The sequence below is a fragment of the Chiloscyllium punctatum genome, chromosome 8, assembly GCF_047496795.1.
Source record: "Chiloscyllium punctatum isolate Juve2018m chromosome 8, sChiPun1.3, whole genome shotgun sequence".
Taxonomy (NCBI): domain Eukaryota; kingdom Metazoa; phylum Chordata; class Chondrichthyes; order Orectolobiformes; family Hemiscylliidae; genus Chiloscyllium; species Chiloscyllium punctatum.
Window position 1 is genome coordinate 2,252,538 of NC_092746.1, and position 17,313 is coordinate 2,269,850.

Here is a 17,313-nt window from a genome sequence, read left to right on the forward strand (position 1 = left end):
CACATGGAATTGTGATGTTGTTGCCATCATGGTGCGTGATTGAGGAAGGAGCAGGACTGGGAACTCAACACTCCAGGATATAGGATCATCACACAGGATGAGGGACAGTGTAAAAGACGAGATGGTCTCACATTATTAATTAACAAGTCAGTTACTGCAATACGGAGGGATGATATTTTGTGGGGACTTCAAGTGAAGCTTTGTGGGTAGAGCTTAGGAATAAAAAGAGAAAGTCATACTGCTGGGAATGTATTATAGGTAAAAACAATGACTGCAGATGCTGGAAACCAAATACTGGATTAGTGGTGCTGGAAGAGCACAGCAGTCCCCAGTCAACAGGCAATAGAGGGCCAGATATGAAGACAATTCATTGAGGTGTGTAAAAATAAGACTAATGTCATTTTTTATGGATTTTCATCTTCTCCAACGTTATTAGGAATAGTCATGGTGTACAGGGTTTAGAGAGGGTGGATTTCTTGAAAAGTACTCGTGAGAGGTTTTTACATCAATATGTAGAAGGTACAGCAAGAGACAGTGCAGTACTAGCTCGAATTCTGGGGAACAAAGCCAGATAGATGTTCGAGGTGGCAACGGGGAGCATTTTAGTGATAGCAACAACAACACGGTACATTTTAAGCTTGTTATGGAAAGGAACAAAAGGTCTGCAAAAAAGGGTTTTGAGTGAAGGCAGATTTTATTAAAATAAGGCAGCATCTGGTCAAGGTCAACTGGAAATAGCTATTTGTGGGTAAATCTACACCAGAACGGTGGAGGGGAGCCGGGGCATTCAAAAGAAACTAGGGAGAGTACGGGCCCAATGTGTTCCTTTTACTGAAACACAGCAGCATCGAAAGTGGACAGGCTCCCAGGATCCGGAGAAGTTGTAACCCCATTTGCTGTGGGAGATGAGAGAAGAAATTACAGAGGCCCTGGTCAAATTTTTAATTCCTCTCTGGACACAGGAGAGATGCCAAAGGATTGGAGGAAAATTGATGTGGTTCCACTTGTCAAGAAGGTTGGCTGAGATAAACCAGGGAATTATAGACCAATGAGTTGCATATCAGGTTAGGAAATCTATTGGAAAAAATTCTGAAGGAGAGAATTAATGTCCACTTGAAGAGGTAAGGTTTGATCAGGAATAGTCACAGATCCCTGAAGGTGGCAGGCTCAGTTCATGGGGTAGTTAAGAAGCCATAGAGGACACTCATTATAAGAGCAGGGAGGTTATGTTGGAGCTTTACACAGCTAGAGTGCTGTGTGCAATTCTGGTCACTGTGCTATCAGAAGGATGCAATTACATAGGAGTGGGTGCAAAAAAGATCCACCAGAATGTAACATGGGATGGAGTATTTGAGCTTTGAAGAGAGGCTGAACAGGTCTGGTTTTCTTCTTTGAAACATGTGAGACTGAGGAGGGACATGATTGAGGTGCATAATGTTATGAGGGGATTGGGCAGAAGATGGATAGGAAGCAGCTGTTCCTCTTAGTTGAAGAGTCAATAACAAGGGGTCATAATTTTAAGGTGTAAGGCAGGAGATTTGAGGAAAAGATTTTGCACCCAGTGGGTGGTAGGGGTCTGGAATGCATTGCCTGGGAGGGTACTTTAAAAAGTACTTTTATGAGCATTTGAAATGCCACAACATTCAAGACCATGCACTGTGGGACTAGCGTAGATTTAAAGTAGTTTTGTCAATACAGACTCAATGTGTGAAAGGGTCTCTTCTGTACTCTGTGATTCAAAGATTCAGCGATGGAACTACCATTGAGTGTCAATGGGTAATGGTTAGATTCTGTCTTATTAGAGGTGGCCGTTGCCTAGTACTTGCGTGGTGTAAATGTTAGTTGGTACTAATCAGCACTAGTCTGAATATTGTCCAGGTCTTGCTCCCTTTGGACATGGATTGCTTCAGTATTGAGGAGGTCTTGATGTTAGCCTGGCCTCAGTCATTGGTAAGGTTTTAGAGTCCATTATTAAGAATGAGATTGTGAAGTATTTGAAAGTACATGTTAAAATAGGGTGGAGTCAGCATGGTTTCACCAAGGAGATGTCATGTTTGACAAATCTGTTAGAAGCCTTTGAGGAAGTTGACCAAGTTGATAGATGAAGGAAGGGCTGTAGATGTCATATATATGGACTTTAGTAAGGCATTTGATAAGTTCCCCATGCTAAACTAATGGAGAATGTGAAATCACATGGTGTGCAGGGTGGATAAAGAACTGGTTGAGCAACAGGAGACAGAGAGTAGTAGTTGAAGGGAGTTACTTGAAGTGGAGAAAGGTGACCAGTGGTGTTCTAAAGAGATCAGTGCTGGGGCCACTGTCTTTTGTGATATACATAAATGATCTGGAAGAGGGCACTGTTGGTATGATCAGTAAGTTTGCAGATGACACAAATAGCAGAAAGCATAGGGGACTATCAAAGAATACAGGAGAATATTGATAGACTGGAGAGTTGGGTGGAAAAGTGGCAGATGGAGTTCGATCCAAGCTAATGTGAGGTGATGCATTTTGGGAAGTCTAATTCTAGGTGAATTATACAGTAAATGGAAGACCCTTGGGAAAAGTTGATGAGCAGAGAGATCTGGGAGATTAGGTCCATTTTACACTGAAGGGCACAGGTGGATAGAGTGGTCAAGAAGGCATATGGTATGCTTGCCTTCATCGGACAGGGTATTGAGTATAAGAGCTAGCAGGTTATGTTAAAATTGTACAAGACATTGGTTCGGCCGCATTTAGAAATCTGTATACAGTTCTGGTCACCACATTACCAAAAGGATGTGGATGTTTTGGAGAGGGTGCAGAGAAGGTTTACAGGGATGTTGCCTGGTATAGAAGGTGCTATGAAGAGAGGTTGAGTAGGTTAGGATTCTTTTCATTAGAAAAAAGGAGACTGAGGGGGGACCTGATTGAGGTCTACAAAATCATGAAGGGTATAGACAGGGTAGATAGAGATAAGCTTTTTCCCAGGGTGAAGGATTCAACAATGAAAGGTCATGCTTTCAAGGTGAGAGGTGAAAAGTTTAAGGGGGATACACGTGGCAAGTACTTTACACAGAGGATGGTAGGTACCTGGAACGCGTTGCCAGCAGAGGTAGTACAGGCAGGCACGGTAGATTCATTTAAGATGTGTCTGGACAGATGCAGGAGTAGGTGGGGAGCAGAGGGATATAGATGCTTAGGAATTGGCGACAGGTTGAGACAGTGGATTAGAAATTGGCTCAGGCTTGGAGGGCGAAGGTAAAAACAATGACTGAAGATGCTGGAAACCAGAGTCTACATTAGAGTGGTGCTGGAAAAGCACAGCAGTTCAGGCACCATCCGAGGAGCAGGAAAATCGACGTTTCGGGCAAAAGGGCCTGTTCCTGGGCTGTAAATTTTCTTTGTTCTTTTTTTCTTTTGGTAATGAACAAGGTGGACAAGGGAAATCCAGTGATCGTGATCTATTTGGATTTCTAGAAGGCCTTTGACAAGGTGTCACAGAGGAGCTTGATAAATAAGATAAGCCCATGGTGTTATGGGCAGATTACTGGCATGGATAGAGGATTAGCTGACTGGCAGATAGCAGAGAGTGGAGATAATGGAGTATTTTTTAGGATGGCAGCTGGTGACTAGTGGAGTTCCACAGGGGTCTGTGTTGGGACCATAAGTATTCATATTTTATATTAACGATGTGGACAAGGGAATCAAGGACGTTGTTGTTAGGTTTGCAGATAACCCAAACCTAGGTGGGGGACAAGTAGTGTTGAGGAAGCAGGGACACTGCAGAAGGACTTGGAGAGTGGGGAAAAAAGTGGCAGATGGAATACATGTGGGAAAGTGTGAGGTTATGCACTTTGGCAGGAAGAAAGAATGCATAGACAATCTCCTAACTGGAGATTGCAAATCTGGAACACAAAGGGACTTCGAAGTCCTATTTCAGGATTGTCAAAGTTTACATGCAGGTTCAGTTGGCAGTTCATAAGGCATTTACGGGCGGCACGATGGCACAGTGGTTAGCACTGCTGCCTCACAGCGCTCGAGACCCGGGTTCAATTCCCGCCTCAGGCCACTGACTGTGTTGAGTTTGCATATTCTCCCCGTGTCTGCGTGGGTTTCCTCCGGGTGCTCCGGTTTCCTCCCACAGTCCAAAGATGTGCAGGTCAGGTGAATTGGCCATGCTAAATCGCCCATAGTGTTAGGTAAGGGGTAAATGTAGGGGTATGGGTGGGTTGCACTTTGGCGGGGCGGTGTGGACTTGTTGGGCCGAAGGGCCTGTTTCCACACTGTAAAGTAATCTAATCTAATCTAATCCATTTCAAGAAGTCAAGAATGCAACAGCAGAGAGCTCATGCTGAGATTGTATAAGGCTCTGGTCAGACCACAGCAGCCTTGGGCTCTCTCCCTAAGGAAGGATGTGCTGGCTTTGGAGGGGGTCTAGAGGGGGTTTACAAGAATGATCCCAGGGATCGAGGACCTGTCGTATGAGGAATGAATGAGGATTCTGGGTCTGTATGCAATGTAGTTTAGTAGGATGAAGGGGGGATCAGATTGAAACTTACAGAATACCAAACAGCCAGGATAGAATGGAAATGGAGAAGATGCTTCCACGAGCAGCACAGACTAAGACCCAAGAGCACAGTTTCAGAGCAAACGGGCAGCCCTTTAGAACTGAGATGAGGAGGAGTTTCTTCAGCCAGAGGGTGGATAATCTCTGGAACTCATTGCCCCAGAGAGTTGTGGAAGCCAAATCTGTGAATGTATTCAACATAGAGATAGATAGGTTCTTGATTTGTGAGGGGATTAAGGGTTACAGGGAGAAGGCAGAAGAACAGCATTAAGAAACATATCAGCCACGACCGAATGGCAGAGTTGGCTTGGTGGCCTAAATAGCCTAAGTTTGGTCCTAGGAGAAAGTGAGGACTGCAGATGCTGGCGATCAGAGCCAAAAAATGTGTTGCTGGAAAAGCGCAGCAGGTCAGGCAACATCAAAGGAGCAGGAGAATCGACGTTTCAGGCATGAGCCCTTCTTCAGGAAACTGAAGAAGGGCTTGAAGATGGGCTTATGCCCGAAACGTCGATTCTCCTGCTCCTTTGATGTTGCCTGACCTGCTGCGCTTTTCCAGCAACACATTTTTCAGCTCTAATTCTGGTCCTACATCAGATAGTGTTATGGAATTGCAATGGTGTTGAACATGATGTAGTCATCTGCAAATATCCCATATCTAACCTAATGATAGCTCTTTCACAAAGCAGCTGAAGATTGTTGGCCCTGTCCTGAGAAAGCTCTGTGGTAATGTCCTGGGACTGAAAGGATCACCTTCCAACAACCATAACTACCTTCTTTTCTGCTAAGTGTCCTCCAGGCCACGGAGAGTATTGTCATTGACTCCAGTTTTGTTAGAACTCCTTGATGCAGCAATAATTTAGATGATTCCTTGATGTCAAGCGCAATCATCTTCATTTTTCCTTTTGAGTTCAGCTCTTTTGTCAAAGTTTGGACCAAGGCTGAAATGAGATAAGAAGATGTGCATGTGTGTGTGTGTGAGTGAGTTACTGTTGAGTAAATGCTGCTTGATAGCACTGTAAATAATATCTTCCTCCATCACATTTAATGAAGAGTGGATGTAGTTTCCCCATACGTTCAGAGGAAACTAGTGAAATACAGTACTCGGTAAGTAACGTAGTAAGTATTTCCAATGTCTCAGCTCAATTATATTAATCAGAATTGTGGAGAAAAAGGGGAATTTGTTTGGTATTGTAGCAGTTCTGAAAATGAATTGTGCTTCAGACTCAAACATTAACTCTATTTCACAGTCCAAAGCTGCTGAGTTTCTCAGCATTTTCTATGTTTGATCAATCATTAACTTGAATTGCTCCCATTCTTTCAGATTTTTCAGTGAGATAGGAGAAGACGTTTCCACCTCCACAGAAGCCACTGTCAATATGCTTCTATCTACTCTTGGAAGGTTTCAGAAGTCCATTGTGATGCTTCATGAAGAGTATATGCTGGTTCCAAAAACAGCTGAATCCATAAAGGTATCCCTATGGCTTCTGGGAGCCATTTTGTAAGACACACTTTTCATTTTTTAAGACAGATCAGCTTCTTTCAACGTTGTATAGAAATATAACCAAACATTCAATACAAAACTATTAGGGCTAAAAATTGGATTGCCCTGGTTTTGGCCATGAGCACCATGATTTACAACTTTCTGGGACTGTGAAAATTGAGGTATATACCTCATAATTACTGAGATTTAAACTTACCATAAGAATGAATGAGAGGACAAGATCATCTGATAATACCTCAATTCCTGTGTTGTTGTATACTGCCATATTAGCATATCAAACATTCAGATGTCTTTAGGTTACATTACTTTACAGTGTGGAAACAGGCCCTTCGGCCCAACAAGTCCACACCAACCCGCCGAAGCGCAACCCACCCATACCCCTACATTTACCCCTTACCTAACACTACGGACAATTTAGCATGGCCAATTCACCTGACCTGCACATCTTTGGACTGTGGGGGGAAACCGGAGCACCTGGAGGAAACCCACGCAGATACGGGGAGAATGTGCAAACTCCACACAGTCAGTCGCCTGAGGCGGGAATTGAACCCAGGTCTCTGGCGCTGTGAGGCAGCAGTACTAACCATTGTACCACCGTGCTGCCTACTTAATGTAATCTATTATACTACACCATGTGGGTCATACCAACAAGTCACAAATGGAAATTATCACAGAAACCTTCTTTGTGTCACTACAAGTGATACTACATGAAACAATTTCATGTCACAATAACCCTTACCTTAAGTTCAGCTAGCTCTTGGCAGCAAGAACACAACATCAAACTAAAGCTATGATGTCAATATATGCTTAATTTTCTTACATCCAAAATGACCATTTGGCTCTAGATTTATGTTTGTGTTTTCCAATTGGTTTAGTGTAGACTCTTATCTGAAATTCAACTGGTTCAGTATTTTCATAACAATCAATTAGATTGCAATGTAATGTGGAAAGAAATCTTCCTTTTAATTGCAAGTTGAATTCCACCTTTCTATCTGCAAAACAAGCCATGTAAATGTATGAACAGGAAAAAGCAAAAAAGCAAGCTCTGACTTACTTCCAAGAATGTCACCTACCAGCAGTACAAGTATTGCTTCAGTCTGTTACTTTATTTTCTTTGGTTCTCCTGCATACTTGCCTAACCTTAACTCGCCTTTACCTTCTCCTCATGTCCTTTCCTTTCTTTCACTTGCTTGCCTGGCCTCCTGCTCTCCTACAGGCCTTGACCATTGATTGCTATTCTTTTCCCACTTTGTCTTACATCAGCCTCTCATCCTTGTATTGCAAGGAATACCACAATAAATATGCTAATAGATCAGTAAGAAAGAAAATACCTGCATTTCTATCAGGCCTTTCATGACCTCAATGTTGAATGCATTGTGCAGCTGTTAAATACATTTGAAATCTAGGTGTCAAACATCAATAAGTCAATTGATAAATCTCCCAGTTTCCTAAAGACCTGATGGAAGATGCATGGCAGAAGATTGTGGGCCGATATGGGAATTGTCCAGGAGGTTAAAACTTCCAATGAGCTTTGTTCTTCAGGTTATTACATGAATATCCCTGACTTTGAGCCAGAGATAAAGGCTTGGATTGGAAATGCATAACTAATCCTGACAGCTACTCATAAAGCGAAAAGCTTCTACTAAGCCATAGGGTAAACCGTAGGTGAACAGACATCCTCAATAACCAACCCCAGTGACTACTATGGCCATCTTATTACTCCCCCGACCTGACAATACTACCTCAACTATCCAACTAAAACCTGACCAAGCAGCAACACCCTCAAGCTCTGTCTACCACCTGGGCCCTAACTACCCAGATCCCCCTCAACTTAGACCTGACTACCTGCTCCTGGCCCACTAAGCAGACTCAAGCATCCTTGATCACTTGACTACACCCCACCCAGATGATCAGAGATTACCCCCACATGACCCGACTACTCATCTAACCAGATCCAAAAACCCGACTAACCCCATACTCAGACCAACTGCCTGACCAACCCACAACCATATTCAATATCTCCCCAGCCATCTGACTAATCCCCAACTGCCCTCAACCCAATTATTCACTCAACAATGGAACCAACAACCTTAATCAGCTCACCCACTCAGCAACCTACTCACCTCACACACTCACCCACTTCACCGACTTCCCCACCCACTGCTGCAGATATTTTTAAATCAAGCTGTCCAGAGATGTGATGACACACATCAGGGGGGTTGAATGCAGACCTTCTGGCCCATAAGCTGCAGACAGCACCACTGCACTACAAGAGCTCATTGCCCTTTGTTGTATTCTTGTGCTGTCTTCCTTACTAAAGAAGGATCTCCTATTGGATTGGTAAGTAATTTCATTGCAATTTACTTGAAGATTACAAACATACTTTCTTAACAGACAAACTGATAACTTGTAGTCATAGGGCAACATATACACACATCCATAGTCTAACATGCTGTGCTTAGACTTAGACCTCCCATGATTGCTGGTCAGGTGGTGTCTTCCTGTCCCTTGCATCCTTATATACACAGCTCTTAAAACAGTTACAAAACACCAACCTCACTCACCTACACATCCCCCATCTACTCACCCTTTTGCTGATTCACATGCAATTGAAAAGGTTGATCTCATCGAAGAGACTGCACAGCTAACATTAGAAGGCAACAAATACTCAAGGGTAGGCAATTTAACTGTAATAATTTCAGAATATATAAACTGCTCAAACTCTCTTCTTGTGGTTTATGTTATTATGTTTAATCTATGATCAGACTATTGCTTTGAATTCAATCTCAACAGTCTTTTTGTCTCTCTCTGCTTGTAAACAGCAGTGGTAATTTTTATTGTTTGTGGTGCTTAATCGGTCAATTAAACTGATAATGTCTAACAATATGTTCCATTGTGTCCCCAGAAACATGTTGCAGTTTAAACCCAGGATGTTTTGATAAGCATATACAAACAAAAAATAATTCCTGCAAGACTGTAAGAGCTCATTTGTTTATAAACCTGCTTTCAAATAAAATCATAGTACCCACAAAGTTTGATTTTTTTTATTGTCAGGAGTTACTGTTTTCTAGCACAGGAAAATCCCTTTGATACTGATGTTGTAAATAATTTAGAGATATGTGATAATTAGCAAATCAGGCATGAAAATACTCATATCCCTGATATTATCATCTTTTATTCTCATGTGATATTATGTACGGTTTGGCCATAAATGAAAAAGGCAAGGGAAGTAACATTTCTAGAGCTCATACTGTTAAATAAGTAAACAGTGGTATCATTATGTTGTACAGAAATGCTCTTCATATCCCTTATTGTCTTGCTGTTTCAAAGGAAATATTCAATTAAAGCTATCTTACATACCTTTGTTCAATCAGGTTTTTTTTAGTTTTCTTCCTTACTTTCCTGAAGTCAATAACACATTTGGGAGTGGAATTTTGTCGGTGCTGTCACTGTCCGGCAATGAACACTGTGACCCTTTCCGATGTGAGAATCTGGAACTTGAGCACCATCAGGTTCTCTTTACTGTGGAGATCATCCTATCCTCACACAATATTCTCATTGGGCATCATTAGATAATTTTTGACTCCTTCATGCAGGAAGTTGGGAAGGTGAGCGAATGTTAGTTGTAATTCCCTCTCTGGGTGAGATCAGCTAACTAAGAAAGGCTGGAGGTGGAATGTAAATCTGTTCGGGTCAGGCTGTTTCTTCATTTTGGAAGGGAGGAGGAAAGAGAAAAGTATTCTTTAAATGGACAGTAACTGCAGAAAAATGCAACACAAAGGGACTTGAGGGTCCTTGTGCACAAAACACAGAAAGCTAGCACATAGGTACAGCAGGTAATCAGGAAGGTTATTTCTATTGCAATGTCTGGAAATCCTTCAAAGGTATTTTGGAGAATTCCTGGATTTGTCGCAAAGTATTGCCTCATCCCTGCAGGGCAAAAGAGGAACAGGCAAGCAGTTCAAACAAACTATTCAAAAACAAGCGCATTACAGTGTTAGTGTCATCAGGTCTGCAGGACTACTTGGTGTTGGAGCAGAAGGCTGCAGACAGGATAAGCTCCCTCCTCCGCTCAGTTGGAACTTGACTTCTCCATATTCCTAGGTAGTGCCAGCAAACATTGGTGTGCACGCATATTTACTGGAAAAATCTTCACACTTTGCAGTAGGGTTAAACTCACAAAGGTAGAATAAGATTTTTTTTAATTGACATAACCTGAAAAACCTGACCTGTAATAAGCTGCAATGGTAGGTGGGCCGAGTCAAACATTATCGGACAAGAAGTTGCCTTGTAGAGTTCTACATGGGCCTGAGGATACTGCTCATGTGCGGCTTGCACAGTATCCTTTAAAGGTTAAAAAGACTTGCTTTTTACAAGTACAGGATATCCCAAAGCACTTTGGCCTCATATTTGTGCTTCGGCAAATTCCTCAGCAATGAGCTGGCAGATGAACCATTCTTTGTCTCTGACCTGCTTGTAGGTCACTCATGCTCAATGACTCATCATCTTCTGGTCTTTATTTGCTTACGCATAGTGCCAGGATCACAGCAGTTGATTGGGCCTTTTTATTGTTCCTGTGTTATCGATCTTTTCTCTCAATCTGAGGCAGGGCAGGAAGCAGCTGGCAGCAGCTTTTACTTTCGAACAGTAAGAACTCAGAAATGGAAGGTTGATGGGGTGAAAGTGGGAAACACAGTCTTGTCTTGTCAGATGTCAGGACAAGGCTGTAAAACTAGGAATAAACCTACTTCCTCAAGGTTCCAAACAGGGTCAGATACCAGAGGCCTCAAATGCACCCAGATGCCTGGTGCGAGGTAGGTGGATGTCTATTGCAATGGTGGGTGTTGGAAGATTATTGTGGAGTTAGATTAGATTATCTACAGTGTGGAAACAGGCCTTTCAGCCCATCTGAAGAGGAACCCACCCAGACCCATTTCCCTCTGAATGAAGCACCTAACACTGTGAGCAATTTAGAGTGGCCAATTCACCTAGCCTGCACATCTTTGGACTGTGGGAGGAAACCCAGGCAGACACAGGGAGAATGTACAAACTCCACACAGACAGTCACCTGAGGCTGGGATTGAACCTGGGACCTTGGTGCTGTGAGGCAGCAGTGCTAACCACTGAGCCACTGTGCCACCCAGTCTAGATATGAGGTGAGAATCATGAATGTCAGGGACTGAAGGTGTGTGGCTGGAAGTCTGCATTGAGCAGTGTGAGAGATTGGTGTTGTGGTGTATGTGAGATATCATATCCTATCATCCTATTCATGTCATTACTCCTTTTGTGGAAATGCTGCAGCTCATGGGACCAGACTCTGGGAGTTGAACTCTCTGGGCACATGCTCCCACTCCCTTCTGAGGGTGATCCTAGTGTACGTCCGAGCTCTACACAGAGTCATGACATGCCTCCCCATTCCTACCCTCACTACTAATGGCCTCTGTGACAGACTAGAATCTACTGCTTGCCCTGCTGTTCAGATCTGAATAACTGCAGGAATATTAAGAGAACAAACTGCTGTATCGTGTGATTGACAAACAGGTGTGGGGCTCCTGCTGTATACTGAGGCGAAAGGCAACTTGGAGGACAGAGGAGCAGAACACTGGAGCCACTTGTGTCAATGGTACAATGCAGGTGTAGTTGGTACCTTGATCTTCATGCACTTGAGCTGGTCATATATCTTGATCTCTGCACTGAAGAACCATGGCAACTTATTTTTAGTGCATTTTCTTTTCCTAATTCATTGCTAAGCAATTTATGTACCAAATCCAGTTGAGCAATATTACATTAAGAGCAGGTATCAAATATGACTACTGGCTCCAAAAGAAGTCCAGCTGATCACAGCCATTTCTGCAAAAGTGTCAGGAGACTCTGTGTAAACAGGTCCAGGCACCGCTCTGAGCTGAACTAACCATGAACAATATGCTTGAGTTGGGCCTTTCTCTCTACAAACCGAGAGCCGCAGAGGAAGGTACTCATAAATCACTCTGGTTTTGCGGAAAAGGAATCCAGGCAATTTACAGCTGTCATGCCAAAAATTCAACTCCAGAAGCCATCGCAGCTTCTGAATACACCTCCTCACTTGAAACAAGCAATACTTCAACAAATAAACTATGGGTCTGCTAACATATGAATAAAACAAATTGAACTGAATTTCGTCTTTAGAAATATCTTTCATCCTTATCCGCATTTCATCGCTACAGGTGTTTAATTAGAAAGTTTATTACTTTTGCTTAAATAACTTACAGCAGTGATTTGTATTAAGCAAACATTGATTTTATGTAAGGTTAAATGTAGCTTTTATCTTCAACTCAATCATTCACAAATTAGAAAAGGACTAAATTCTTAGTTCATGGGCCACTTCGAGGAAATGCCCTGTCATGTTTGGAAAGTTAAAATCCCCTACCATAACCACCCTGTTACTCTTACAGATAACTGAGATCTCCTTACAAATTTGTTTCTCAATTTCCCACTGATTATTAGGGCATCTATAACACAAGGTGATCATCCCTTTCTTATTTCTCAGTTCCACCCAAATAACCTCCCTGGATGTATTTTCGGGAATATCGTCCCTCAGTACACAGGTAATGCTATCCCTTATCTACGAAGGCCATTTTGCTTCATTCAATGTTCGGAACCAGAAAATAGCACAGTCTTAAGCCTCTACAAAACACTGGTCCAGGCTAACTTAATACTTATGGCATATATTTTTAAGTTTAATCAAGAGACATATGTCGACATATCTCAATAAAACACATAATCGAGAAAGAACCCACATTCCCCCTCTTTTCTTGCCTCCCTTTTTGTCCTTCCTGTCGCATTTGTATCCTGGAACATTAAGCTGCCAGTCCTGTCCATCCCTGAGCCACGTTTCTGTAATTGCTATGATACCCCAGTCTGTGTTCCTAAGCATGCCCTGAGTTCATCTGCCTTTCCTGTTAGACCCCTTGCATTGAAATAAATGCAATTTATCACTCCTACCTTGTTCTCTGCTTTGTCCCTGCGTGCCCTGACTGTTTGATTCACTTCTTTTCCCAACTGTATCAGTCTCAGATTGATCCCTTTCCTCACTATCTCCCTGGGTCCCACCTCCTCACAACCCCCCCCCCCAACCTTACTAGTTTAAATCCTCCTGAGTAGCTCTAGCAAATCTCCCTACCAGTATATTAGTCTCCTTCCAATTTAGATGCAATCCGTCCTTCTTGTGCAGGTCACTTCTACCCCAGAAGAGATTCCAATGATCCAAAAATGTGAATCCTTCTCCCCTGCACCAGCTCCTCAGCCAAGCACTCATCTGCTCTATCCTCCTATTCTTACCCTTACTAGCTCGCAGTATCAGGAGTAATCCAGATATTACTACTCTTGAGGATCTCCTTTTTAAATTCCTGCCTAAGTCTCTATATTCTCCCTTCAGAATCTCATCCTTTTCCCTTCCTATGTCATTGGTTCCATTGTGTACAATGACCTCTTGCTGTGCCCTCTCCCCCTTGAGAACATTCTGCACCCTCTCTGAGACATCCTTGATCCTGGCACCAGGGAGGCAACACACCATTCTGACTTTTCACTGCTGGCAACAGAAACACCTCTCTGTGCCTCAGTGTAACACAATCGATCTCTTGGAACTCGATGTACCCCTCGTTACATTAGAGCCAGCCTCAATACCAGAAACTTGGCTGTTCGTGCTACGTTCCCCTGAGAATCTGTCAACCCCTACATTTTCCAAACCAGCATACTTGTTTGAAATGGGGACAGCCCACAGATGAATCCTGCACTACCTGTCTACCTCTGCTACCTTTCCTAGAGTTAACCCATCTATGTGATTGTATCTGAGACTTTCCCTCCTTCCTCTAACTGCCATCCATCACACCCTCTTGCTCTTGTAAATTTCTCAATGCCTCTGTCTCTCCAACCGATCCATTCAAAATGATAGGATTCGCAGATATTATCCTCAGTCACATGCAAACTCTCCCTAAACTCCCACATCTGACAAGAAGAGCATTTCACTCTACTGAAGACCATTTTGCTTCATTCAATGTTTGGAACCAGAAAATAGCACAGTCTTAAGCCTCTACAAAACACTGCTCCAGGCTAACTTAATACTTATGGCATATATTTTTAAGTTTAATCAAGAGACATATGTCGACATATCTCAATAAAACACATAATCGAGAAAGAACCCACACTACTGCAGGCTTACTGTAAGGCAATACTTAAAAATATTCACTTATCTGTTTCTATGCTGTGACCTCTTCCAAATAGGTTCCTCCAACATTAGTTGTGAATTTCAATGTCCAGTGATACATGAATTCAAACAACAAAGGCAGTAATTGTGCAGATTCATTACTGTATCAGTTAGCAATATGGGTTTCTTTTTTTCTCTCTCTCTCTCTCTTCTGCACTGACCTTACCATGTGCTGCCTTTGTCTGTTCCTCTCCCTTTTAAAAGTGCTGTTGTTTTGACTTTTTTTTCCTCCAAAGTTCCAAAACAATGCAACAGCATGTAAGACAGTAATTACTCCCAACACCTGAAATACCTCAAAAAAGAAGCAGCCTGTTACAGCCAGAAATTTTTCCTGTCCTCCATCTTGGATTACCCAGAATTCTCATGAACCTGATTGAGTATATTAATGAAATAACAAAGAGGATCGATGAGGGCAGAGTAGCGGACATGATCTATATGGACTTCAGTAAGGCAATCGACAAGGTTTTTCGTGGGAGACTGGTTAGCAAGGTTAGATCTCATGGAATGCAGGGAGAACTCATCATTGGGATACAGAACTGGCTCAAGGGTAGAGACAGAGGGTGGTAGTGGAGGGTCATTCAGACTACAGGCCTGTGATTAGGGATGCAACAAGGATCAGTGCTGGGTCCATTACTTTTCATCATTTATATAAATTATTTGGATGTGAGCATAAGAAGTACAGTTAGTAAGTTTGCAGATGACACCAAAATTGGAGGTGTAGTGGACAGTGAAGAACAATACCTCAGATTACAACGAGATATTGACCAGATGGGCCAATGGGCTGAGAAGTGGCAAATGGAGTTTAATTTAAATAAATGTGAGGTGCTGCATTTTGGGGAAAAAAAATCTTAGCAGGACTTATACATTTAATGGTAAAGTCCTAGGGAGTGTTGCTGAACAAAGAGACCTTGGAATATAGGTTCATAGCTCCTTGAAAGTGGAGTCGCAGGTAGATAGGATAGTGAAGAAGGCATTTGGGATGCTTTCCTTTATTAATCAGAGTATTGAGTATAGGAGTTGGGAGGTCATGTTGCGGCTGTACAGGACATTGGTGAGGCCACTTTTGGAATATTGTTTCCAATTCTAGTCGCCTTCCTCTCGGATTTTGTGAAACTTGAAAGGGTTCAGGAAAGATTTATAAGGATGTTGCCAGGGTTGGAGGATTTGTGCTACAGGTAGAGATTGAATAGGTTAGGTATGTTTTCCCTGGAGCGTCGGAGGCTGAGGGGTGACCTTATAGAGGTTTATAAAATCATGAGGGACATGTATAGGATAAATAGACAGTCTCTTCCCTGGGTGGGTGAGTCCAGAACTAGAGAGCATAGGTTTAGGGTGAGAAGGGAAAGATATAAAAGAGACCTAAAGGACAACTTTTTCACTCAGAGGGTGGTACGTGTATGGAATGAGCTGCCAGAGGATGTGGTGGAGGCTGGTACAATTGCAACATTTAAAAGGCATCTGGATAGATATCTGAATAGGAAGGGTTTGGAGGGATATGGGCCAGGTGCTGGCAGATGGACTAGATTGGGTTGGGATATCTGGTCGGCATGGATGGTTTGGACTGAGGGATCTGTTACCATGCTGTACATCTCTATGACTGTATGTGGTCATGACAGAGGTGTACATTAGAAGTTTAGAATAACTTGCTCTTTGATTATCTTTACCTCTTATTGCGGAAAACCTTAGCACCATTAAATTACACTGAATGATCACACCCGTCCAGCCTGCTATGTGGAGAATCAAAAATGTGAGCCACATTTATTGGAAAACACATTCAAGTAAGGAAAAGGTCTGGGGATTTTTTCATAAAACAAAACAGGGAAATGTTAAAGCACGCAATTTCATGGTAGATGTCTGTGGAAATTTATGGGAGGAAATTCAAAACTAATGTGGAAAGTGATCAAATTGGGAGGTTAACTCCAGCCCAAATTGGCAGGTGTCCAAACTATTGTGAAATAAAATCTGTTAGCACTTCCTCTTCTGGTTGAGATGAAGAAGTAGATATCGTCAAAATCTCTCAAGCTGTGTTTTCAATCATGACAATAAAAGTGACACCAAGTAAAAATTAGTTTCTTCTCAATAGAGAAGGGAAAACTGAAAGGGAGGGGCAGCACTTAAATGGTCATGTCAATGTCTGATCATGGTGCAATAGAGGAGAACAGAAGTTAGAGAAATAGAAAAATCTTTTATGAAAGAACATAACAAAACATTGGAGTTCTAAGATCATTGAAAACAATTAGGGTTGGTGGTTTAATTTCCTCAGATTTGTGCCTTGCTTGTAAATCTGTTCTTTATAAGGTATCATAATACTAAGGGCAGAAAAAAAATCAATATGCCTTCAAATTGTAAACTGTTTCCCAATAAGACGAGCTGAACAATATAGTAGTACAAACATCGTAGTAGTCTGTATTCACTTTCCTATTCTTTTGACAAACTGGAAATTTCAAATGCAAGTAGGAGAGTATTAAATAAGACTGCAAAGGAAAACAATAAACAGGAACTTTCAGAATGATTTATTACTTAGGGAGCTGAAAGACAAGGTAACTATCTTGAGCATTTTATGTCTTATGTGAACTAAAGCATCTTTTTTTGTGAACTGTGTATTGATTTAAAAATAAAGGTGCAGGATCTCTTCATCCAAAAGATTCTCTGCCTTGTGGCCATTCTCACCCACAACATCCCAAAAGAAAAGATTAAGATCTGGAACTTAATTTCACTGTGGATAACCACCATTGTTGTTACGACGTCTTCCAGCTTCTTCAAGCCTTTCCTCAAATAGAAGTGAAAGATCTGCAATATCCTCCTGTGGTCCTGGGGATGCTGGTTCTCCAAAGAAGATTGGCCCAGGTAATTATTTAACTTCAATTTTTGCTGCAGTTGGTGAATAAAGAAGGTCCAAAATTATATCAGTGTTTCTGGTGATTTGGGTTGACATTTGAGTATCACCGATTTTGTCCCATTGCAGCATCTGCTGGACTATGTTTGTATTCATGATCTTACAATGATATCTTATGTATCTTGATC